A 24,243-nucleotide genomic window follows, 5' to 3' on the forward strand; every position below is an offset into this window, starting at 1 on the left:
GCACTTCAAATGTGTGATTGTTATTTCGCGTCCTCTGTGCTGGGAAACTGTTGAAGTGCACGTAGCCTCCAGGTCGGAAGAATACAGCTAAGGTGTCCCATATGGTCTAGCGGTTAGGATTCCTGGTTTTCACCCAGGCGGCCTGGGTTCAACTCCCGGTATGGGAATTACCATTTTTCTCAATTGGTTATTTTCAAATGAAAAAGCTGCTGTTTCACAGTGTGGCTCTGACGAGTCAGCTGTGTAGGAGGTCAACCAAATAGCCACTTATCTAGTTTATCAGCCTTTTTGGCACCTTCTACATTTTAAATCCTTTGCACAATCCAAATTCAAGTGAGCGAACAGTATTTACCTTCAGGTCTCAGGCAACAAGTGCTGGACACAAAGTGCTGCGTTCTGGGTGCTGACAACTCAAAAGTACAGAAGGTACAGCTGGGACAATTTTTATGAGATGTCTTTACTCTATCTTGACGTTTTTAACCTCTACATAGAAATAATCTTAAACATTTAAAAGAGCTAAAGTGGGCAGTCATGTGGGTACAAAAAGCTCCCTTTGGTTCTAAAATGTAGTCTCGGTGAACGACTTCCTAGCAGCAATCAGTGTGCGACATCAGCATCACGGTGTTGTTAACAAGCCTTCCACGTAGAAAGAACCTTTGACCCCAACGTGATTTGAATACGCAACCTTCTGTTATGGAGTCAGACGCGCTACCGTTGCGCCACGAGGCCTCTCGCTGGGCAATTGCCAACGATGGGGCCACAGAGACTTACAGTTGCATGAAAGGGATTTGGACCCTCTGGCACAGCGGTACCTGGTCAGGGTGACCCCCGCCTTTGAGGTGGTGCCGACTTCGGTGTAGAGTGGCATACCTGAAACATCCTGGATGCACCTGACATGGCGTTTCTGCACACGCCAGATGTGCTCCATGCGCACCTCATCCAGCAGTGGCACACCCATAAGGTCCCTTCCAGTTGCCCCACCCAGCTCCTGGAGTAGCTTGTCAATGAGGCATATTGTTGCCTCCTCACCGCGTGTCCTCCTGGGGAAGTAAAGGCTGAGCTGATATTTACTGATGCTCCTGTCCACCAGACGGTCAGTAATAGCTGGCACACCCTCCTGCATCAGTTGCCGTTTTTTTGCCTGCCGCAACAGGCTGGGGTCTCCTTCATCCCACTCAAAGATGCAGGCGGACAGGCATCCCATGAAGGTGGGGTAGAGAGGATTGCCATCTGTGGTGCAGCCCACCGCCAGCCTCCGCATAAAGTGCCAGATGTCCAGCCGTATGTGGAGGTCTGGCCACTTCCGGAATCTGGTCTGCAGCTTGCTGGTTGCCCCCTCATGCATGCAACAGTTACAGTCCACATACAGTAGGACTGGGGGCGGAACGGCTGCCTGGCGGTACCGCTCCATGACACCTGCAACCATCCTGTCCAGTCCTGGCCCCTCCTGTACCAACAGAACACTGGTCAGTATCTGTCCGACCTCGTTGCCAATGGACGTTACCCAGATTGCTGTCCCCCGTCCATGACCAGCCAGCTTCTTTGAGCATTTACATTTACATTTAGTCATTTGGCAGACGCTTTTATCCAAAGTGACTTACAGTGCACTTATTACAGGGACAATCCCCCTGGAACAACGTGGAGTAAAGTGTCTTGCTCAAGGACACGCTGGTGGTGGATGATGGGATCGAACCAGCAACCTTTGATTTACCAGTTCAGAGGTTTAACCCACTAGACCAACACCACCACCACCTCTTTGTGACCTGTTATTTACAAATGTCACAACATATTCATGATGTAATGTTACCACTGACAACAATGTAAACGTTTATCGGCACTGTTAGACTTTACCAGCCATTTTAAAGTAATATATTGGAAACACTGTTGCATGTTGGTATTTTACAGTAAACGAAGATACATAATAGAAATTATCTATTAACTCACTTAAGTCACACAGTCTTAGATGAACCTCAACTGGAGAGGAGAATAAAATGCAAACACCATTAACATGTTTACTTATTACAGACACCACTTTCACTTTATTTCTGTCATACTTCTACAAAAGCTCTTATTGAGAATTATCAGAGGTTAAGCTCTTTTGCATAGTGGTTTCATTATTGTTTTCACTTTCGAGTTGTTCCAAATCTGTATAAATGTATTTGTTGTGATAAACAAGGAGATATTTGGAAGAATGCTTATAACAAGACAGATTTTGCCTTCCATTGACCCCCATAATAGGAAAACATACAATATTATTAAAAAATGACAACTGTTAGCTGTCCTACATTCTTTAAAATGTATTTGAAAAACAAAAAATATCATCTATAGTAGTCAATGAATGTTGAGATCTGTTCGGTATTAAGCATTCTCCCAAATATTTTTCTCTGTATTCATCAGAACAAAGCAAATAAAGAAAGGAGTCTCATTTTTGGGTGAAGTATCCCTTTAAGGCACCATATCAGTTGATCACTGTGGGCTTTGGGGTCGACTCGTGAACCCTGTGTTTCTTTCGTATTGTTGATATTTTTCAGTAATTGCATTTGTGTTTTGTAATGTGCAATTATTAAATCATATTGAAAAGCTGTTAAAGTAATATATGTCTGACTCATAGCTGAAATTATATCTGAAAGCAGTTCTTTAAATGACAATTTAACATTTTTGATTACAGCTGATATAAAGCTCTCTGTAAAAATTATTTCTTGGATATTGAGGCACACTTATACACTCCACCAATAAACATTATTAATGGTGGAAAACAATCATGGATGAGTTTTGTACTATGCACACAGCAAGCATAGCAGCATGTAGCGGTTCAGTTGATTGTCATCATTGTTGAAACAATGATCACACTAACAATGACTAACAAACATAACAACATTTAAACCTCAAAAGGAGCCACGATAACTAGCTGTGTATTGCTGTAAAAAATGGCTGGTAGGGTCTTACAGTGTGGTAGTATTTGAGAACATCTCTGTGTATAACATAGTCTGATTGTTTATTAACTTTTTGGTGGAATCCATCTTTAAAATGGTACCAAATATGGATGTGCCTAATGACACGGATGTCACAGGCAAACCTGAAAAAAGGCAAATGTTTGCTGTGATTAGTTACATGTTCATTAGAGTGTCATTACAGTGATCTAAGTTCTCACAATCTCCATATTTACTACACTGGTTCACTCACTTTCGTGTTAGGATCAGCCGGAACATTTTCTTTTGCGGTAGGTCAAGCTGGTCCCAGACAGTCTGGCTTGTCGACAGATAGTTCAGAGAACACACAGTGCATCTGATTGTCTCTGTCACCATCAGGTAATACCTGTCAATGTCCAGGACCTTCCTAGCCCTCTTATGGACACCGTAGCCCGTCAGGAGAGAAACAAGGTGTTGGCAATCCACCTCTTGTTCTGCACAGGGACGGTCTTGTTCCATTCACCTGGCAACCAGATTGTAGCTGAGGCATCAGCAGGTGCTGGCTGGACTCCTTCAGACTCCTCCTGTTTGGTAGACAATTACAAAATAATCCTTTTCAGTTCAAAGATAATGTATTTATTAAAAACAAAGGCTGCACTAAGATACGGGACAAACTGTATAACACATTGGTGTTGCTAAACTCACAGTGAATGAAACAGGGCTGTTGCTCCTCACAGAGGATGGAGAAGGGCTAGGGATCCTCACAAAGGATGGGGAAAGGTTGGCGGTCCTCACAGAGGATGGAGAAGTGTCAAAGGGCCTTGCAGATGGTGGACAGGGGCTGGGGATCCTCACAGAAGGTGGAGGAGTAGGGCTGGGGCTCCTCCGATCAAATAAGTTGGGTTTAAGTGACTGGGACCCGGCAAAGCGTGACTTAGTGAACTATAAAGAGAAGAAAAAAACATAAATGCAGCATTATGGTATTGACATGAAACTCTAATTTATTTTAATAAAAGTATGTTGCATACCGTCTGTTTGTCTGCATGTCTGTATTGGTTTAACTTTAATATACTATAAAGTACTCAGATGTATATTGTTATTTGCCTTTTCAACTTACACTTTACCTACCTGATATTTTGAATAAAAATTGAAAACTATGTAACTTTCTGATTTGTATATAGTTTTTGTACATTTGATTGGTTTCAGAGTTCTCCAAATTGAGTTTTTGCAGAAACCAAAAGAAGCGGTTGATTCTCATAGATGCTACAAAATTCTTAAACCTAAACAATAACAGTTTAATACACTTATATAAGGGGCCAAATATGGCTAAATATTATAACTGACTAATAAGGACATTTTTCTGGTCCTCGTTAGATATAAGGTCTTTCACAAATATAAAAAACAGTGTGATTGTTATGTCTTGGGTTTTGTGATAGAAAATAACAAAAAACCTGATCGAATCACTTGAAGTCATACAAAGGTGTGTACGCCTGTCTCGGACTAATACATTTGCAGAATTACGCTAGAGTCAATCTGAACTTGGAAGGCTGTGCTTCCTATCAAACAAAATACAAAATAATTATAAGTCCAAATTAACTACAGAGAATATATTCATTGACAAACTTGGAGGGGGCCTCAAGAATGACCGTGGGACAGGAACCGTGGCTGAAGCCCCAGCCTGTGGAAGTTCAGACTGTAGAGATTGAGTGGCAGTGTCAGGCTGCTAAAACAACAGGAAAAAGCCATATGATGTAATGAATAGCATATCATAATTTTTCACAGATATGTTTTATACAACATTAAAACGTCATTTTCAATTAGATCACCTTAGTGGTGTGGAATCCAATACTGCAGTGCATAGACCTGCAAAAGAGAGAGGTCTGTCCACGGGTCTGCATGGGGCATTTCTCAAGCTGAAAAGATAAGTAACAATAACCATTTTCTGCACCACAGTAAGGTGACCTCCATACTACACGCTATCTAATAGATACAGGTAAATGTGTTTTACCCTCTGATAGAGGTCATGCCATTTTTTCTGCCTTGGGGCTGGTCTATTGCCTCCTCCAGAAGTCCAAACCCCAGAGCTGGCAAAAGTCCTCAACCTGGCCATCCACCAACCATCTCCCATACCCTTGTGACTCTTTGGTTTAGTGGTCATCTAAGCATAACATGGGAATAAAAGCAAAAGGGTTCATTCTTGCAGGTACTGGATAAATACACTGATTACTAGTATTATTATTTCATTCAAATGTAAGGTTTAAACCATAAAAACTTGTATTTCTCTTACAACCTGAAGCTAACTTAATTATGGTACCCCTGATTTCATAACAAAATAAAGTAAGATTAGATTGCACCCACAAATAGAAGGTTTTGCTAATCTAACCATAGTTTAACCATAATATTTGCTGTAAAACTGTGGTTAAACTAATGGTAATTATTTAAAAGGTTATTAATATGCAAAAAGTATGGCTAACAAACGTTTACTCTAGTAAAACCATGGTACATTTCTTAAGGGATGACTACGTTTACGAATATAGTTTTTTTTTGTCAAAACGAACTTCGAGATGAATAAATTAGGTATAACATGTAGGATTACAGGCAAGTCGTTATAACCCGACCACAGTTAATAAGCACGAAATCGAAATTAAGGCGTGAAGAACGAAACGAAGGCGACATAACACGGATTCATAATAATTTATCACGAAAGAAAAGTTTTACATAAAGTTGATGTAATGTTTTCCTTACAATGTGTTGTAAACTAAGTGACGTTAGCCGAAGTAAACATTACCCGTTGCTTCAGTGAAGCACTCGACAAACCTTATTTGTTATTTATTATTAGTGACGGATTAAAACACAACAAATGTTTTAAATATAAGAATATAGCAAACAGAAGAGGAAAAAAGCTTTTTACGATTTACTTTGATGCTTCATTGTCCGTTACCCGCTCACGTCATTTCGCAAAAGCACCCAATCGCGGAAAGACACTAGACGAAACCACATTTTGTGACTGATTAAAACAAGGAACGACTGTTGGACTTTAAAAGCGTCCTGCATGTTCAAAAATTGAATGAAGGCAATCTCTAACAAGTATTAAAGTTTATTGGTGAGAAAGTATCAAAGTACAGCGCTGGGTTGTCTCAAAAACAACGTCTCACAAAGAACCACCCAGAAAAAACCTCATCACACAAATATATGGTATGTCTCGAAGATCTCTCTTCTGCAGGGGGAGGGTCTCCCTTGTTTCCACCAATCATCAAGTTCTGCTTTGTCCTCTCTCCACCAATCAACTCCTGCTGTGTCCTTTTTGGTTCCTGGAAAAAATTCCTAAAGAAAAAACAAGATTCCAAATACCTCCCCCACTTTTACACAACTGCAGCCGAAGATGCCCCCTCTCCCCCACACACTCGTATTCCCCTGCTGCAAAGCACATCAATATCAGCACATAGCTTAAAACACTCACAATATTATGACTTCACCTCTAAATAAGACAAAACTAATTAAATGATTAAATGTAATTACGTAACTGATTCAATGATTAAATCCTTCACGACTTAATGACTTATTAAGAACATAGTGTTAAGATTAAAACATACTTACTTTATTGATGAATCCGCTACCTGCACTCATAATCAATCTGACAATGGGCGTGGTCGCTGTCCATTCTCATCCCGCGACGCGATTGGCTCCCGTCCAATCTCATGATGGACAGCAATAGCCCCGATCGGCTCCCGTCCAATCTCACAATGGACATCGAGAGCCCCGATTGGCTCCCGTCCAATCTCACAATGGACAGCGAGAGCCCCGATTGGCTCCCGTCCAATCTCACAATGGACATCGAGAGCCCCGATTGGCTCCAGTCCAATCTCACAATGGACATCGAGAGCCGGGCTCTAGAGTTGAGGCTCTTCCAGTCTCCAAAGGAGCCTAAATCCAGCGCCTTAGATCGCTCGGCCACGCTACCTCGAAATGCATTTTCTGCTGCCGGTTTGCACCATTGTGTTTTACAGTAGGCCCTCTACAACTTTACGCAGACAGTCAAGAGCTTACAGGGTTCTGTAGGCTTAGGGTCGATGCTTCTGACCATCTAAGAGGTTGCGCAGACCAGTGCGGAAACTGGAGTAGCTGAACACGCAGCGCCAGCTGAAGCTTGGGCTCTGATCCTCAGAGATGAATGGGGCATTTATTTTTTATTTTTAGCAAAACAGATTCATCACTCTTGTGCGCTAGATATACAGTAGGTGGCGGTAATACTCCTAAAGAGTGAACGGTCATTGAACCAAAAGAAAAATTAGGGTTAAGTGCACCTTTCTGATGCAGGGGTGTTCAATCTTATCTCTGGAGGCGATGCCATCTGTAGATTGCAGTTCATCCAGTACACCTGAACCGGGTAACGGGGCTCTAGGAGTTGGCAGGTAAGTGAAATTCAGACGTGCTTTAAAAACTGCCCTGACAGCTCATCTTTGGTCTTTTATCTGGCCGTGCTTTCCTTAAAGGTCCCTGCCAAGAAAACATTTGTAAAATCACATAAAGGCCTAAAAAGTATTGTACACATTAAATGTTTACTACATTGTTGTATACCTAGTTGCATCGACAACCCATCGAGCACATCTTTACCGGTCAATTTGGCTCAGATGGTCTGCAGGTGCATGAAAGTGAGATGAGATTTAAAAGCCAACCTCATAGCTCAGCCCGAGGTCAAACTCATCGTTTTACACCTCAGCTGGCAGCAGTGGGATTTGAACCCACACCTCTGAAGAGACTGGAGCCTTAATCCAGCGCCTTAGACCGCTCGGCCACGCTACGGCACGTTTAGCCTCCGATTTCTACCATTGTGCTTTACAGTAGGCACGCTATGACTTTTTGCAGACAGTCAAGAGCATGATGACTGCTCATGATTTTGAGGAGTTTTCTGCTAATCTAAATCAACCACGACTCTGGTGGGACTCAAACCCACAACCTTTGAATGCCCACATTACTCAATGCACTATCTATTGCACCACAGAGCCTTGAATGCTATTCCTCTCCCTGTTCATCAGGGATCCAGCGCATGCCAAAACTATTCCCAGGACTTGAAATCCATTGGGGTCTCCCCGCACAGGTTCAAACCCTGCCGACTACGGCTGCTTGAGAGAGAGATGAAGATCAGGCCTTTATAGACTACCACGTTTTTCTTTAAGAGCGACACTGCAACAGATGGCACGTGTTGTTGATATAACACAAATTGACCGGTACAGGAGTGCTCGATGGGTTTTCGATGCAACTAGGTATACAACAATGTAGTAAACATTTAATGTAAAACAATGTGTACATACTTTATAGCCTCTAATGTGATTTTATAAATGTTTTCTTTGCAGGGACCTTTAAGGAAAGCACGGACAGATAAAAGTCCAAAGATGAGCTTTCAGGGCAGTGTTTAAAACACGTCTGACTTTCAGCTCCCAGAGCCCGTTACCCGGTTCAAGTGTACTTGATGAACTGCAATCAACAGATGGCATCGCCTCCAGATATAGGACTGAACACCCCTGCATCAGAAAGGTGCACTGAACCCTAAGCCGACAGAACCCTGTAAGGTCTTGACTGTCTGCGAAATGTCACAGCGGGCCTACTGTAAAACACAATGGTGGAAACCGGCGGCACAACGTGCCTTTTTGAGGTAGCGTGGCCGAGCGGTCTTAGGCGCTGGATTTAGGCTCCAGTCTCTTTGAAGGCGAGGGTTCAAATCCCACCGCTGCCAGTGGGTCTTTGCTCTGCTTGGATCGTTGTGAGTCTAGTTTTCCTCTTACCTCCAGAGCCACATTAGCTGGTTAGGGTGTGTTTGATGAGGGATGAACCTGCAATCACCTGCTGTACTCAACACGTCGCTACAACTCAAGAGCCCGGATAGCTCAGTCGGTAGAGCATAAGACTTTTAATCTGAGGGTCCAGGGTTCAAGTCCCTGTTCGGGCGATGTGTTTCCACATTGTTAGTCACCTTTACCTTGTGAGCTCTTCTGGGCCCTCCTTCTGTTGATAAAAATTAAATAAACAGTATGCTCGTGCGTTGGACTCTACACATTGGCTTTGAGCAGGGATTTCATCGAGCACATGCTCAAGGAATTCCGTGAGACCTCAGCAAAAGCTACCAATCTTCTCCCTGCAGATGTAGTCACTCAGTCACTTTGCCGGAGGCATGTTGGCTAGCCGTGATCGTATAGTGGTTAGTAATCTGCGTTGTGGTCGCAGTAACCCCGGTTCGAATCCGGGTTACGGCAGTCCTTATTGAAGTCCTGTCTTTCCCCTTTTGACATCGTCCTCTGCAGAAGCACGACTGAAACCCAGAGGGCCTGGAACCTTTTGTAGTCGTGGCCGAGCGGTTAAGGCGATGGACTTGAAATCCATTGGGGTCTCCCCGCACAGGTTCAAACCCTGCCGACTACGGCTGCTTGAGAGAGAGATGAAGATCAAGCCTTTATAGACTACCACGTTTTTTTTTAAGAGCGACTCTGCAACAGATGGCACGTGTTGTTGATATAACACAAATTGATCGGTACAGGAGTGCTCGATGGGTTTTCGATGCAATTAGGTAAATAACAATGTAGTAAACACTTAATGTAAATCAATGTGTACATACTTTATAGCCTTTTATATGATTTTACAAATGTTTAAGAGCGACACTGCAACAGATGGCACGTGTTGTTGATATAACACAAATTGACCGGTACAGGAGTGCTCGATGGGTTTTCGATGCAACTAGGTAAATAACAATGTAGTAAACACTTAATGTAAATCAATGTGTACATACTTTATAGCCTTTTATATGATTTTACAAATGTTTAAGAGCACCTCTGCAACAGATGGCACGTGTTGTTGATATAACCATAATTGACCGGTACAGGAGTGCTCGATGGGTTGTCGATGCAACTAGGTATACAACAATGTAGTAAACATTTAATGTAAAACAATGTGTACATACTTTATAGCCTCTAATGTGATTTTATAAATGTTTTCTTTGCAGGGACCTTTAAGGAAAGCACGGCCAGATAAAAGACCAAAGATGAGCTTTCAGGGCAGTTTTTAAAACACGTCTGACTTTCAGCTCCCAGAGCCCGTTACCCGGTTCAAGTGTACTTGATGAACTGCAATCAACAGATGGCATCGCCTCCAGATATAGGACTGAACACCCCTGCATCAGAAAGGTGCACTCATTCAATGCACTACATTCAATGTAAAACAATGTGTACATACTTTACAGCTGTTTATGTGATTTTCTGAGGGTCCAGGGTTCAAGTCCCTGTTTGGGCGATGAGTTTTCCCTTTGTAAGTCCCCTTTACCTTGTGAGCTCTTTTGGACCCGCCCTCTGTTGATAAAAATACAAAGGGGAACAGCAAACAGTTTATTTTAAGTCACCATTACCTTGTGAGCTCTTCTAGCTCTTCTGATAAAAGACCAAAGATGAGCTGTTAGGGCAATTTTAAAGCAGGTCTAACTTTCACTTGCCTGCAAACTCCCAGAGCCACGTTACCCGGTTCAGGTGTACTTGATGAACTGCAAGTCATCATGCTCTTGACTGCCTGCCAAAAGTCACAGCGTCCCTACTGTAAAACACAATGGTGGAAAGCGGCGGCAGAACATGCCTTTTTGAGGTAGCGTGGCCGAGCGGTCCGATGCGCTGGATTAAGGCTTCAGTCTCTTCGGAGGCATGTGTTCAAATCCCACCGCTGCCAGCTGAAGTTTAATAGGGCCAGTTTGTCGTCGGGATTAGCTATTAGGTCATGTTTTAAATCGCATCTCACTTTCATGCACCTGCAGACCATCTGAGTCTTATTGAAGTCCTTCCTTTCCCTTTTTGACGTCGTCCTCTTTGCAGCACGACCGAAACCCAGAGGGCCTGGAACCTGTTGTAGTCGTGGCCATACCCTCCAGCGATCGGCCGCCTAAACACTTCCTAACACATCTGAATGGTTCCCAAAGAGGTCGGAACACTTCCGAACAAAAGTCTGAACGATATTCGAACAACTCCTTACTAAATCTGAACTGGTCCTAACCCATATCCGAAATTTTCGAATAGATGGGGCAAACGAGCCAATCAATTCCTACCAAGAGGAAAGAGGCAATCAGCAATCGAGTTGACACGCCAATCTCGTTGTCGATTGAGTTTTTCATGATGTTCCTGCTGTTAGCTTCAACTCACTGTTACGCAACATCTGCTATTCAGAGATTCAAGGTAAGCGTTATCAAATTACAAATACTTGACACTAATGTTAACCTATTTGTTCAAACATTAATTTGTGATTATTCTTTTCGGTACACTTAAGAGGTCTACGTTTGCGTTGCAAGGCAAGCTAACTTTACATTGACCTCTATCAGTTTTCGCTAACTAACTTTAGTTAACCCCTCGATGAATAACTAAAGTGACCAGAGTTTTTGTTTTCTAAATCTTTGAAATAATTTCGTCATTCAGTATTTCAAGTACTTGTTTCGTCATTCAATATTTCAAGTATTCATTCCCTATGCTATTCTAGTCATGGCTCAGTGATTCTTTGTTGAATTCTTTTTTTATTAGGTATGTGACGAGTCACCCCTGGCGCAATCAGTGTCGCCATGGAGACTAAGCGGATCAGCGAGGCACACCTGCCGGTCGTTACGAATCAAGACCAACTCGGCGGCTATAAGAGAGTCTGCCTCAGATCGCAAGATCTCCTTCGGACAAGCTTATCTTAAAGGCCGTTCTCTTACCTCTCCTCAGGCTCGGACGAGTAACGACCGGCAGGACCGCGCACCCATAACCCGGAAGTAAGTGTGCAGCAAGACGGCTATCCACCCTGTGAGAGGAAGACAGGAACGACGTTCTTCTCCCCCACGCCTGTGGACCACACACGCATGGTGTATTTATGTTGGACTTCTGAATAATTTTGTCATTTGTTGAATTAAAGAAATCCCTTCGGGATTTATAACCTCTCCACGAGTACTCAGAGGAGGCAGAGACATCAATGGGATAACAGGGGGTGTAGTGTTCTTTGTGTAGCATGTTTGTGGAGGCAGATAAGTTCTCAGAGAACCTCTCTGACCACCACATTGAAGAGAGCTGTGACAGCTGTGGGGCCGGGTCCAGGGTGCTGTTGGACTTCTCAAACACATTGAGTCCAGCCATTATGGGGCCCTATTGCCTCCATGTGTCAGGCCTTCAAAAAATCCTGCACTGTCTCCACAGCTGCCGCGACCTCTGCAACAATTGCCGTCTCCACTGTGTGATCAAATGTGTGACCTTCCTCCTAGAATTCCCAAACTTTTGCAAGCAGTCCACATCGTCATTGGACCAACAGGCTCGTGGACCAAATAGTTTTGCCAAAATGGTCAGGGGGCCACCCGGGTCGATCCCCGCCCCCCCGTACCACGGAAGCACTATTTGTCCACTTGCAAACTAAATTTGGCTTGTCCACCTACAATTTATTTGAATGGGCCACACGTATTAAGTTCGTGGACACACTTTAGAATAATCCACATGCATTATGGACCCTGTTAGTCAGTTGGTACACCTTAATAGACATACATATGTTAGCAGCAACTCACAGAATGCTTATTTATGCTTAATTATGCTTAAAAATGAACTTCCACGAACTCACTACATGTGGTCCATTCATATAAATTGCAGGTGGACACTTCCTGGTTGCCATATTGGTAGTCCTGTGTAGTTTTTCTTGATAATTACTTTATTTGTCCAATTTATTCATCTATATGATTAAAGAACCACCTTATTCCCTTTGTACACTTTATTAGACATACATATGTTATCATCAACTCATAGAATGCTGAAATATGCCCTAAAAAAGGGGTTGTCCACCAACTCACTACACGTGGTCTATTATATAAATTGCAATTTATTTGAATGGGCCACGTGTAGTGAGTTGGTGGACATAACACTTATTAACAATGTTTAACTAAAAAATATTCATTTATTCGTTTCAAAATCCACATTATTCAATGAGCACACTTTATTGTTTGCATAAATGTTGGTATCAAGTCATTAAATGCTCATTTTGACTATTAAGATAGCATATTTTATGTGAAAGGCCTCATTTTCAAGCCACATCCATTGAAATGAATGGGCTGCAGAGTAATACATAAAAAATGAAATAAAATACTTTTTGGGCACCCACGCTTTTGCCCTTTCAGTATGTCGCTTGTGGGACTGTGACGCAAGTGACTGTGATCTTTGGGGTCTCTCGGGACCCCGAGGGCCTTTGCGGAAACTGTCCTTGTGTACATTACAACTGTCCTTATGTACATTACATTTTCATGGAAAAACTTCCCATGGTCTTCTCAATATATTCACTAACGCATAAACGCGCTGTTATTACAGTGCGTGCATGCATCAATGCCTGCTCTATGCACGATGCGTTCGGTGACGCATAAAGCGCATGCATGCGTTACAGTCTGCTGTTATAACAGTGCGTGTATGAGTCACGGTCTGCTCTATGCACGAAGCATTGAGTGACGCATGCATGCGTCACAGTCTGCTGTTATAGCAGCGCATGTATTCGACACGGTCTGCTCTATGCATGATGCATTCCGCGACGCATGCACTTATTCAGTGATGCATACACCCTCCCTATTTTGACCTTTTGACCCCTAAACAAAGTCACAAAGTCGCCCGGCTTTTCCGCATGACCGGTGGATGATGGACGGTTGCATGTGACCCGGTTTTGGATCGGTTGACCCTGTCGGGGTCACGTCCACGAAACCGCTATGGAACAGCCATGCAAATAAGCTATATGAGGAAATTTCCAGAAAGGTCCGAGGGGTCCCATATTCTAGATTCTGGCCCGTCTGGTGGCCCCCGACAACATACAAAGAGCACATCGCTCTGGAGGAAAAGGGAATGTTTTTTAAACCCAATCACAAGATTATGCACAAAGCCTTGTCTCTCATATACCACTGAACAGCATTATGAAGGTTTAGTGTTGGGGGAGGTAGATTTTTTAGGAAAAGTCTAAGAACTTTGGACATTTGGGGGATAAATGGGGGGCTACTAGACAAAAATAATCTCAAATGTCGAGACCCTTCGGCCTATCGTTTCCCAACGGGAGGCCTTCCACCTACCATCTATACCATTGCGTTTTCATTAAGTGCTTCGTGGACGACTCTCCCTATTTTGACTTTATGACCCGTAAAAAAAGTCACAAAGTCGCCCTGCTTCTCCGCACGATTGGTGGATGATGGACGGTTGCTCGTGTCTATTTGCCACATGCGTGATGCATGCACGCGTGGTTATTTAAGCGCATGTGTCACGGCCTGCTCTATACACGATGCATTTGCTGAAGCATACAGTGCGTGCATGTCTTACGTTCTGCTCTGTGCATCACGCATGCAGCGACGCATGCAGGGCGCGCACGCGGGGCATTCGGCTCTAAGCACAACGCACACAGCGCGCGCACTGGTCACAGACTGCTCTACGCATGACACATGCAGTGACGCATACAGGCCCGCATGGCCTGCTCTACGCATGACACATGCAGTTATGCATGCATCGCGCGCATGCGTGGCTGTCTGCCACGCCACCCGTCACCTATCCAATACATTTTTCATAGGGGGTTTGTGTACAGGCCTCTGCTTTTTAATTAGACCTTTTAAGTCAAACTGAACGTTCTACAAGTCGTTGCTAACACATGTGTGTCCAATGAAGTGCACTGACTGAATAATGTGGTAGTAGATGCATTTAAATAAATACAAAGGCACATTTTTGCTAATAAGTGGGTTGTCCACCAACTGAATACACATGGCCCATGCAAATAAACTGCTCGAGGAAATCTCCCGCAAGGCCGCCGGAGGGTCCGACGGTCCCAAAACCTCACTTGCGTCCCGGTGCACTTGCGTCCCGGTCGCCCGAGAGACATACCGAAAGGGCAAAAGTCTTGGTCATTCCGAAGTATTTTATAACCTTTTTAATGTAAATCAAAAGGCCCAATGATTTCAATGGCAGAGACTTAGAAACGAGGCCTGTTTTAGCTATGTACTCATCCACTTTTAAATGCAAACACACTAGAAATTGGATTCGATTTCTAGTTAGAACAGACTAGAAAATGGATTGCATTTTCTTGTTAAAACAGACTGGAAAATGGATTCATTTTCTGGTTAGAACAGACCGGAAAATGGATTGCTTTTTAACAATGTATTAAATGTATATGTTTATTTCAGAGTGTCAGAAACAACACGATTCATTGAGAATACTCTTTTAGACACACACATTTTAGAAACTGCTCGTAAAATGATGAGTTTGACTTAAATTCTGGTATCTAATACGTTGAATATGATGCTGTCCACGTGCAGTTTATCGAATGGGACAGGAATAAATGATTGGTGGACATTGCACAAAATGGTCATTTTAAACGTGTAAATATTATTTTTTTGTTTTAAAAACCACAAAGCTCGATTGCCACGCCCCCTCAGACAAACATATGTCAGTCCCGAGTGGCAGAACGCAGGTTCTGGTAAAAGTGGTTGGGAAGCTGCCGAATAGTGGTGTGGTGGTCGGGGGCGTGGCCATGGAAGGGTCTGCGGGGTCGAAGGTCAAATTGACACCCATAGTTGATCAGCGGACAAATAGTTGTTTCGTGGTCGCTGGCATCAGTGGGCAGTAAGCTGGCACCCGCCTCCCATGCAGACAAATGAGTCGTGGTACTCGTATGACGTTGGAGGACAAGCGGGGTGGCAGACTTACATGGGATAAACCTGTGAGGTACGCATATGCTGTTCGTGGACAAGGGTCTTCGGGGTCTTCGAGGGGTGCCTTGGCGCAATGGCACCCCTAGAGGTGTCCACAGCCCCCCTATCCGTGGACAGCAGATTAAAAAGTGGTCTTACCCCCGGGTAAGGTGAAATCGACCACTTCCCCTTTAGATAACAGGCCCGTGTCAGCCTTTTTCACACTACGATCCATCGCAACACTATTCGTCAGATGGCAGTTTATTTACATGGACCTTTTTCCACGAACCCACTATTTTTACTTCCTCAGGCCAAGGACCAGTGGCAACAGTTCCTCCTATCTCCAGTCAGCAGTAGAGGAAGTCCATAATGAGGAGTGGGCACCTCTCTGACTGTGAACCTCTCTGAAACATAAAGAAGGAGTCAGAAAACATAAATACGTTTTTAACAAAATTGAATTTATTAAAATGTATAAAGCGAAAAGGAAATATAATTTAACTCAGCAAGAGGAAACAAAAGAAACAGACTTTCTCGTATAATAGAAAATAAACTTAATAAACTTAACATGTTAAAGATTACAAAACACATAACATTAAAGAAAAGAAAAATATCTGAGAGGGCAGATAAAAACTTCCTCTCCCAAAGAGAGCTACTCCACACTCTTTATTACGACAAAAGGTATTCCCACATCCAAAACTCAGGTGCAACTAATTGTTCAATCAAGTCACTTAATTCCAAACCTGCCCGTGCATTGGCAAGAAAAACCTAAGGTAGGCAGGGGGTGGTCGTAACACTGGCAAAGCACAGTAGGAGACGGACACGCAAGGCTGACGAGGTCCGGACCATAATTTCAGGGCTGCAGGAATCAGTTTGGGAGTTAACTGACACTACAGGGCTTCGCCTGATTAACCCTGATAGCATGAACCACGTCTGGGAGATGCAACAAAAACACCTTGAGTGCATCCAGGACCCTCAACATGTAGAGTTGTACACAAAGACGGGGACACTCCGTAAATTCACTCCGTAAATTCTAAATTTTAAATTGCAGTGTGTTATATAGATTTTTTTTTTCAAAAGATTGCTATTGTTGTCAGCATTATAGAAGTAGAAACCTGGGTACTAACTGGATTTGGCTTGTTTTCCTGAAATTTACTTTTACTGTTCTATAACTGTCATTAAATTTGTATGTCCTAAGTTTAAAATAATTGCTGACTGAATCTGTGCATTTTTATTCTTAGGATGGAGATGCAATGCCATGCACACACAAATGTAAGGTGGAACATGACCCGGGCAAAAGGTGGAACATGACCCGGGCAAAAGAAAATGTATCTGTGGTGGGGGCCTCAACACTCAGGACATTCGATGTCATCAGGCCAGGTAGTGTTGCTATCCTGCTCTATCTTTTACTTTAAAAAATGCATCTGGTGCAGTGCAAAACACATATTTTCAACTGTTTGTAAATTAAAAATAGATGAATGTACAATGCAAAAGAATTACTACAACACTGTATATATTTATTGGATTGTGGTTGGATTTTTTCTCATTTTTCAGAGTAAACAGCGTGATAACAGAGGTGTTATGGATGGGAGGCAGTTGATGCCCTGGCAGCGTACCTGGTTGGCCTAAACAGAATGATCACTGCCATATCATCACAAGAGGAGGCCAACATGGTCCAGCTGTAGATGGCTCTGGATGCCATGGACAAGATGCCATCAAAATATTGCCAGAGAGTTAATAAAAAAATTTGCCAGGACCTTGGAGAGCGTTCAGGAAGCGGGGTGGCTCTGCTCCAGGACAGCACGCCTCAGAGAGGTAATTTGACTATTTGGATCTTAACTAGTTTATAACCCAGTATACAGTCCAGATTATATCATCCCTCTTTTCCATAGACTGTTCATGACTCATGGTCAGGCAGCTCAGAGCCCTGAAGTGCACAGGGTATGTGAATGTGCTTGCCTACGGCTTTTAAAAGTGTGTCAGCAAGCACGGAACAGGCCTAGGGACACACAGGGTAAGACTCTGCCAATACCACAATCTATTGTGGTAGTGTACAGCCACTTAAAACAGGTTCTGGAGGACAGCAGAGCGGTTCTAGGACAGACTAACCTGGTTCTGGTCCCAATAAACACAACTACTGTCTCCTCGTGGTATCGGGTTTGCACTTAGTTACTTAATTCTTTCTTTTATTTCCCTCATTGCTGGTGGTTCTATTTTAATTTGAACTTCCTGATAACAGTCTTTACCTAATAAGGCCCATACGCCGTAGTAAAATCCTTCATCTTGAAATGTAACCTATTTTATTGTAACATTCATTACCCCTGCATAACTTTCCTTATGGTCTGGACCAAGAAGCGAAGGAAGAGACCCTATAGGAATGGTCTTTGCCTTACCACAATATACACAACGTTTTCCATCCCACATTACTCTCTGTGGTAACTTTACAATCTTTATGTCAAACCTGGGGTCGGTGCCTAGGGCTTCAGGGCCATGATAATCTATTACCTGACCACCTACAAGATCCCTTGCAGATATACAGACTTTCTCCAAATTGTTCCCTAACTGCTTCGATATTGCCAGCTGCCCCCATGGTTAAAGATATTGGGTCACAAAGGAAGCTTGCGCTGCTGCCTGCTCTAAGAGTGACCTTGATCGTCTCTTTATCAGGGAAATTTTCATCTACTTCCCGTTTTGGCTGTGTGGCGAGAGTTTCATTTCTCTCTAATTTTACTTCTTGATTTAGGATTATACCAGTGATTATTATACTTATTAGGATTAGAATAATCGTTGTAGCACGCAGTCCACACATACTTGGCTGCCTGAACGGATGCCACAGCCTGTTAGGTTCTATCATTGTGGATGTGCACAATCTCTCTTGCTTACAACTAATTCCCCCTCTTCTAGCCTGAAACATACAGAATAAGCTACCTGGTATTCGACGTTGCAGCACTACTCTAGTTGGGTCAGGGGCAACTCCTATGGTCGTTTTTACTTCGTTAAGAAAATCTGCGCCGAGCACAATAAGGGCTTCTGCTAGTGTGCACGCAGTGTAAGAATTGATATCTAAGAATTCCATAGGAAATTGATTAGGATAATTTCAATGATTCAATTTGGCCCTCAATGCACCTCAGGGGAAGCTACGGAGTCAGCACTGTTGGCTCAATAGGCGTCCTATCTTCTTGCTTTGGGTGGCCCCTACCTCACAAAAGGTAGTTCTGTCCTCAGCTTAGTCAGTGCTTTCCCTACCCTGAGATGTATTAAGGTGAATCCCCTGTTGAGATTCTATGTTTAATTGGAGCTTGCCCGCTATCCTGAAGAACACAACTTCAGTCTGGAAGCGTGTATCCACTGTGGCTGGTAGTCCGTCAGAACTCCTGTCTGTGTGACGGCAATCACAGTTGCTGGTCCGTGGTACTTTGGTTCTCCAACCTTTGTTGGCTTCAGATTCCTCACACAAACCTTTTGTCCTGGAACAAAGTTATGAGTAGGGTTTTCTGAGGGAAGAGGAAGGCACAAAGAAACATCAGCACATATCGAATTTAACTTTTCGACTAGGGAGGTCACGTAGTCTTCCTGGATCACCTGAAGATCACCTAAACAAGAAATACGAAACCGGCCTTTGACCCACGGGGTCGGGAAAGCTCTACCCATTAGTACCTCGAACGGTGACAATTTTGTCATGGAAGATGGGGTCATTCTTATTTCTGCCAAGACTGCGGGCAATAAATCAACCCACTTTCTTCCTGTATCGAGTACAGCTTTTGTTAGTCGTGTTTTCGGTGTTCGATTAAATCTCTCCACAACTGCTGCACTATGCGGATGATATGGAATATTAAAATGCCAATCAATAGACAATGTATTTGCTAAGAGCTGTGTTACCTTTGACGTGAAACTCGTCCCATTATCCGATTCCAATCTGGCCGGTACGCCCCACCTTGGCACAATCTCGTTCGTTAAGATTTTTACAACTGTATTAGCATCTTCCTTTGCGCATGGAAATGCTTCAGGCCACTTTGAGAATCGATCAACATTTACCAAAATATATTTTAAGTTACCTATTGCGGCATGTGCGTAAAATCAATTTGTAAATGTTGAAAATGAGCTTCCGGATGTGTCAATGCATCGTGCTTAGCTGATTTGTGCGGATTTACCTGAGCACATGTTAAGCATGCATCCAAAACAAGCTTTGCTGTTCTATGAACATCGGCTATACAGTACAATTGATTAATTGCTTGAACTACTTTTGCACAACTGGTGTGAGATAAACCATGGTAAGGTATAATGAGGATAATTAACCCTAATTTCGGTAGTGCTATTCTACCCTGTCCATCTCTTATAATCCCTTCCATATCAGGAGTGCAATTTTTTTTTCTCCAATGCTCTAAGTCTCCCTGTGTTGTTTGACTTTGCAGGAATTTGATATCAATGTCAGATACATTCGTTATGTGCACCGTCATTGCTAGCTTTGATTCATTTTTTGGATGAAATGGTGATTTAATCTGAGCTTGGGCTGCTGCCTTTGCGGCTTCATCAGCCCTTCTGTTGCCTATAGTCTGTTCATCCTCCCCGAAGCGTGACCCTTGACCTTCACTATGGCCACTTCGAGTGGAAGCTGAACTGCTTCAGTTAACTGTCCTATCAGATTTGCATGTGCAATTGGCTTTCCATCAGCAGTTTTAAAACTTCTTGTATCCCACATTCTGGCATAATGGTGAAGAACACTCCAAGCATACTGAGAATCGGTGTGAATTGTTACTCTCTTTCCTGTCATCAGCTCACAGGCCCGGATTAATGCTATCAACTCTGCAGCTTGAGCCGAATTGTAATCTAGAGCAAAAGCTTCTTTTACCTCTCCTGACTCGGAAACCACAGCATAGCCACAGAGGTAGACACCGTCAGATGGCTTTGACCAAGACCCATCAACATAAATGTGTTCTCCCCACTCTAGGGGCGTATCCAACAGATCGAACCTAGAAGAGTAAGAGGTGGTCAGTTCAAAGATGCAATCATGTTCAACATTAAAATCTGCCATGTGTACCATACCCAAAATACCCAGCAAAGCAGGATTAATGTTTGCTGTAGTTTGAATGCTAAGATTTTTCGTTGCCAACAGAGTAGCCTCGTAACCTGAGCGTCGTTGCGCTGTCATGTGTTGTGTTTTCATGTTGTGTAAAATTACACCTACCTGATGGGATGCATATAATATTAAAGGGTGTGACAGCACAGTTTTCTCACCCATCTGTACAATCAGAGCAGATGCAGCCACCGCACGAAGACATGCTGGCATACCTGTGACTATGTTATCTAACTTTTTAGACAGATATGCAACTGGCCTATATGTTGAGCCATGAAGTTGCAACAGGACCCCTAGAGCTGCACCCACTGTCTCCCTAACATGCAAGTGAAAAGGCTTGGTGTAGTCCGGCAGGCCCAATGCTGGTGCTGTCATGATGGCTGTTTTCAAAGCATTGAAATGTTCATCAGCTTCCGCAGACCACTCCAATGCTGTGTTTGGCGGAGCTTTGTGATCTATCAGACCCCTCAGGTGCCTATCGTGCTCTTTCGAGGCTTTAAAACCTGTTTCAGCAAGTACATTGCAAACTATCACAGATGCTTTTCAAAAGTCCTCCTCCGTCTCCCCCGACACGAGGATGTCATCTGCAAACTCAAGAACACAAACTGATGAAGGCAGATCAGTCATTTTGGCCAAAGTTCTGTGCACTGCTGCAGAAAAGACGGGTGAGTCTACATAGCCCTGAGCAAGGCGTTTCCATGAATATTGCTGCCCCTTAAATGTAAATGCTAACAAAGGCTGAGTATCTGGGTGTACAGGCACAGAGAAAAAGGCTGCACACAAATCAATTACTGTGAAATACTTGTGCGAATGTGGCACTGAATTCATAACAGTCAAAACATCAGGCACAATTGGTGCGAGTGGTATAATTAACTGATTAACTGCCCTTAAATCTTGAGTTATACTCCAAGTTTTCCCATCCGCTTTCAAGACAGGATTAATTGGTGTGTTATATGGTGAGTGTGTTTGTTCGAGGACACCCTGCTTGACAAAGTTTTCAATCAAATGTTGAATGCCTTGTTCCTTATCTTTAGACAAGGGGTATTGTTTAATGTAGACAGGTTTTTTTGTTTTAAGTTTAGCCCGATAAGGTTCCATGTCAATGAAACCAGTTTCATCCCTGAACTGAGACCATAACAAAGGGTTAATCATGGTGTCCGCCCCTATAGATATGCTGCTACCGGAGGGAGTTACCCTTGAGCCGCTTATCAGTCCACTCGTAGGCAGAGGATCGACGGATGCCTGTAAACTAGACAGAAAGGAAAAAACAACCTTGTTATCAGTAAACTTAATGTCCATGCCTAATTTATGCATCATATCACGACCTAAAAGATTTAGTGGAGCACCTGGAATAATTGTGAATTTGTGGAAAAATGGTTAAAGATCCATTGACCTCAACATTACTCGAAAATGTTAGGGTTATCTCACATAAATTAGAACCGACATCTCTCTGTGAGTATCCCTATGCTTGATTTGAATGCCACTCAGTAGGATATGAAGCACTCGTGTTATCATGTCTGCTCTGTGGTGTGTGTGTGCGAAACTTGTGCAACTGTCTGCACTCTCGTTTGTAATGGCCCCTCCTTCGCAATGAAAGCAGATTATTTCTGTTTTCTTTCTTTGGCTAGGATGCGGCAATTGCGGATTTACAGACGTTTGTTCAATGTTCCTTTTTTCTAAATAGCCTATAAACATGACATTCTCTAAAGTCATATCATGCAAGTTTAAAATCGTTATTCTGATCAATTGCACTTGTTTATGATTCATGTTATTTAACAGGGTATTGACAAACAGAGGCCTTATGTCTTTATTTAATGGCTATGTAGAATCTTCAATCCATGCCTTCTTAAAACGCACAAAAAATTGAGCAGCTGAGTCTCTCTTGCTGCCTGTTTCAAAAGATAAGACCTGTTGACTCTCTAAAAATTTATCAAGAAACACTCTTATCTGTCTAAAAAATATTTCAACATCTGTAAAAGTTTCCCAAACAACGCATGTGGGTTTGCCCCCGTATCGCTGTTTGTGATTTTATCATTTTCAATTGATAATTGTGGGGAAGGCAAACTTTTCTTAACGGTCTATCATTTAGCGTGTTTCCAGCTCTTACCCAAACCATTGAATTTTGAGGGTTTGTAGTTACATTAGGTTTATCAATTAACTTTTCCGGTTTCATCTCTTTTGGTTTTATCGGCAGTGATGGTGCAGCGGGAGAAGTCTGTTTTTGGCAAAAGGCAGTTTTGATTTGCATACGCAACAATTTTTGTTTATTCGGACCCTGTTTCCAAAACTTTTTTCATGTCTTTCCATACTGCATAAGCTTTATTCATGTATGGATAATCATATATTTGGTCTCCCCAGCATGCCCTTTGCCAATAACATACACTCATCAGCAAATGAACCTTCCCTCGGATATGGAATATCAATTTTCGGTTTTATTCCCTCCGACATCCTGCGATATTGCTAACATATGGATCTGTATAAAATCCTTGATTATTGCTGTACATATATGCGACTGGCGTTTCGCCCGGCAGTGGCCTCAAAACAGAATTTCCCATCTTACACTTTATACCCGGCGGTGATAAAACAGTACAGTACCCACAAAACAAAGAAAAACCCTCGTGTTCAATCGACCAACAGTTTCAACAGTGCTGCATGTCTTATATTGTGATCAGAGGTGGATATTATATGCACCGTCCTTTTCTGACACCAATATTTCAATACATGCAGTAACAGTGATATCAATAATATTTTCAATTTTTAAACTGTAAGAATGTTATGTTTTAGAATAAACATTAAACAGATTTTTTTTTTTTTTTTAGTAACAAAGCCTCCTCAAAGCTAACACTTCGATCCCAAATTACAGTGTGATCAAGACTGCATTAACCATTCATATTCGTGCGTTAATAATAATTTTATTAATTACTGTCGCCAGCCTCGCTGTCACAACAATGGGAGAATCAACTCCCACTAACATGAATTTGAACACACAAGAATCCTACAGGGTAAGCGTTAGATTTCTGTAAGTCATAAAGAACTGTATAGAAAAACACTAACCCCTTTTAATGTAGGTCTGTGACCGATCGTCAGTGCGCCCCAGAGGTCTTTGTTCTCTTTGGTTCAATGAGAGAAGAGTCTCCCCTCAGACGAGCCCCCAACTGAAAGAATGTAAACTTCTTATGTCCCCTTGTCTAAACAATATTATACGGTTGAAGAGTCCAGTCGACGGAACACACAGAGTTTCTGGATCCAGGAGACAAAGTTTGACACAGACACAAGTGCTTGTTCAATCAGAGTCCAAAGTTTATTATTTTAGGACTAATACTTATAAGTTTGCATCAGGAGGCGTCATATAAAACCACCAAAACAGTGGAAAATCACCAGACTTTCTGTTTAGTCTTTCCTCCTAAACAATCAGATATGATTTCGTATTCAATATTACAATAATAAAACAATTGTCCATAGGCATCATTAGGAACCTTGATATGGAGAACAACAGATGCTTATATCAACATAAGATAGCATAAGACATAATTCAACTTTCAACGAGGTTAAACAACAAGAAAGTAAGGAGCAAATATTAT

The 24,243-nt window shown here is 42.7% G+C and overlaps 5 non-coding genes across 5 annotated transcripts; 4 read left to right on the forward strand and 1 right to left on the reverse strand.

The window, feature by feature from the left end:
* The first annotated feature begins 95 nt into the window (after nucleotides 1–95).
* Nucleotides 96–167, forward strand: trnae-uuc (transfer RNA glutamic acid (anticodon UUC)). Its single transcript has one exon. It is a non-coding gene; the product is annotated as a tRNA-Glu (tRNA).
* Nucleotides 168–7,630: 7,463 nt separating this feature from the next.
* trnal-aag (transfer RNA leucine (anticodon AAG)) lies at nucleotides 7,631–7,712 on the reverse strand. The gene has a single exon. It is a non-coding gene; the product is annotated as a tRNA-Leu (tRNA).
* Nucleotides 7,713–8,561: 849 nt separating this feature from the next.
* Nucleotides 8,562–8,643, forward strand: trnal-uag (transfer RNA leucine (anticodon UAG)). Its single transcript has one exon. It is a non-coding gene; the product is annotated as a tRNA-Leu (tRNA).
* Nucleotides 8,644–8,783: 140 nt separating this feature from the next.
* On the forward strand, nucleotides 8,784–8,856 carry trnak-uuu (transfer RNA lysine (anticodon UUU)). Its single transcript has one exon. It is a non-coding gene; the product is annotated as a tRNA-Lys (tRNA).
* A 388-nt stretch (nucleotides 8,857–9,244) lies between these two features.
* Nucleotides 9,245–9,326, forward strand: trnas-uga (transfer RNA serine (anticodon UGA)). Its single transcript has one exon. It is a non-coding gene; the product is annotated as a tRNA-Ser (tRNA).
* The last annotated feature ends 14,917 nt before the right edge of the window (nucleotides 9,327–24,243 follow it).

Source organism: Triplophysa dalaica, chromosome 5 (genome assembly GCF_015846415.1).
Source record: "Triplophysa dalaica isolate WHDGS20190420 chromosome 5, ASM1584641v1, whole genome shotgun sequence".
NCBI classification, from domain to species: Eukaryota; Metazoa; Chordata; class Actinopteri; order Cypriniformes; family Nemacheilidae; genus Triplophysa; species Triplophysa dalaica.